We start from the raw sequence: 2,947 nt of genomic DNA, 5'->3' as shown, positions 1-2,947 counted from the left end.
TGCAGAAGCTACGTATTTATATCTTATACAATAGGCCTGTTTATTTCTTTTGGAGCTCCACCCCAATTATAAAAAACTAGCTAGAGTTACCTGTTAAGAAAGCAAAACTTGTCTACTTGGTGACATTAGGTGGTGTTTCCCTTCCTTCTCTTTTTTTATTCGCCCTCCGCAAGTGCAGCGGTAAGTCTACGGATTTATAACGCTAAAATCAGGGGTTCGATTTCCCTCGGTGGGCTCAGCAGATAGCCCGATGTGGCTTTGCTATAAGAAAACACACTTTCTCTTGTTATTAAATTCGTAGTTACCTCACTATTTGCTAACTGCATAGTCTGCTTTATAGAAGGTAATACTTAACTCAATTAACTTTTTAAATACTTGTATCTCTCGTCTCCAGTTACCATACAAAATATTACGGTAACCGAGCCAGCCAACTCTGGATGATGCAAGCTAAAATTGTATTAAAAAAAAAGAAAATGCACCCTATTTCAAGGGATTTTTTGTTCCTCTTCTCAGAAAAAAATTATAAAACAGCATAGCTCATGTATACCGTCAAAAAATTTTCAGTTGTTATACCATAAATTACGATAATCGAACCAAACAATTCTGGGTGACGGACAGACACACAACGGATTATTTTTATAGTAAGATATATTATCGGTTTTGAAGATAATTTTGTAATCTAACCTACAGACGTAGGTATATCATCACATGTTTACACTACATATACATAAATAGAAGCCGTGGGACGTGCTGATAACACCTGTTTCTTTTGCGTTGAGTGAAAGAAAAACTAAGAGTTTCCTGGAAACCTATCGCACTACTCCACCACATGCTCCCGTGCGCGACTATAATCCTATATGCAAAACGAAAATGTTTATAATTTATAGATCGTATTGAACCATTTTCGGTGGGGATATGACTTAAGAAGATTAATGGAGAACGAACCTCAAACGGGATATATACATGTATGATACAAAGATTATTTGAGAAGGGACAGCTTGAAACGTAAAGATTTATTATAAGATATAACTGCCTCTTATAACAAATAGACCAATCACACAGGAGCGCTGTTACAACTTTCTAGTTACTATTTTTTTTTGTCTAATAAACTTGTTTGTGTAGTTGTTATCACTTGCTGCGTTCAGTGATTAAGTTCAGTTCTATTTAACTTCTAACTTGGTAAGTCATTTTAGCAGAAGAAAAGTTCTGTAAGTTTTAAACCCATCCACTCATATACAGAATCAAAATGGATCAGATAAGCATAGCGCTCAATCGATATATGTTGTTTTTTTCTACGAACAGCTAGCTACACGATGTGCTAATGGCGCTCTGTCCACCAGGGAAGATTGAAACGAGCATTTTAGCGCTGATCCATTGGGTTTCGATCATCGTAAGTCACTCTACCAGTGTGGGAAAAATGTTTCAACCGGGTATGCCTTGTTGTTTAGATTCCCGACAAAAAAAAAAAATTCTTTTTTGTTTCCGATTTGCTGGAAACCCGTCGAAAGTCAAATATTTTTTTAGGGTAAATCTGAGTCACTTTGTGCTTCCGATAAATAAATAAATACAACCAGAGAAATATATCTGGGAAGAAGAAATGCTGGTCATGGAAACCATTTCTTCTCAACATTACAACAGATTATTCAATTTGAAATAGAGCACATCTCGAGTAACGGTATTGGGTCTGCCAACCACGGAGTTGACTGAAAAGCATCACTTTTAAATAAAAATATAAAATATAACGCTGAGAAATATTAGAACTACTTCTTAAACTTTCCCATATTAAACAATAGAAATACACACCTACTTATACCTTCCTTTCATCTGTAGAAGTAGTAAATAGGCGTGGTGTTAATATTTACCACATTTGTACTATAACTCAATAAAATAACATATTGCATTATTATCTTTTTGTGTTAACGTTTGGCGCAAATTCCACGAAAATAATCAACATTTCTCTAAGAGTTTTATACAATTACACATTAAATATTTTATATTTCATGATATCGCGTTTCACTTATGTTACACTCCTTTGTTTACATGAGCAATTATTAATTAACTGCGAGGCCCGACATGGCCAGGTGGGTTAAGGCACTCGACTCGTAATCTGAGGGTCGCGGATTCGAATCCCCGTCGCACCAAACATGCTCGCCCTTTCAGCCGTGGGGGCGTTATAATGTTGCGGTAATTCCCACTATTCGTCGGTAAAAGAGTAGCCCAAGAGTTGGCGGGGCTGGTGATGACTAGCTGCCTTCCCTCTAGTCTTACCTTGCTAAATTAGGGACGGCTAGCGCAGATAGCTTTCGTGTAGCTTTGCGCGAAATTAAAAAAAGCAAAAAATTAACTGCATAGCATCTAGCAGAAGTTTATTAACATACTTTTAAGAATGGAGAGATTCTCTAAAGCATAAGTTTAAACAAAATACAGATTTTAGGCAATTGTTTATATTTAAAATTAAAAGAATAATTTATGATATACAAATCAACAGTTCAAAATTAAGTGCTAACTGAGAATTCAGTGTGTTTTCAAAATGAACTAAACTGCAGTTTTTACCAGTTTGATACAGAAACAGAGAAATGTATGCATTAGGTCGACTATGAGAGATTATAACCACCTTTCTTAACTATAGTACTGAAGTAGGTATATAGTCCTAGGTTAGTCGTAATAGGTAAGCTACATAAGGAATCTGTTTAACCACAAAAGCCTTACCAATAATTTGTAACTTGGCATTATCTGTACAGTCATAGAAATCAGTTCATAATCGATAATGTAGTATAACTTAAGAGGAATCTTAGATTTATACACCAAATTGCATCTTCTACAATATTTATTTAAATTAGGCGTGTAAGTAACAGTGAAATAGTTGTTGTTATGTAGGGTTATTCAGAGTTTACATAGAGTTTCATAAAATCAGAAAACATGAGTGAAACAGGCAAAAAACACGAAA

This window comes from Tachypleus tridentatus, chromosome 9 (genome assembly GCF_004210375.1).
Source record: "Tachypleus tridentatus isolate NWPU-2018 chromosome 9, ASM421037v1, whole genome shotgun sequence".
Classification (NCBI taxonomy): domain Eukaryota; kingdom Metazoa; phylum Arthropoda; class Merostomata; order Xiphosura; family Limulidae; genus Tachypleus; species Tachypleus tridentatus.
The sequence above is the reverse complement of the archived record's forward strand: the minus strand, read 5'-3'. Positions refer to the sequence as shown.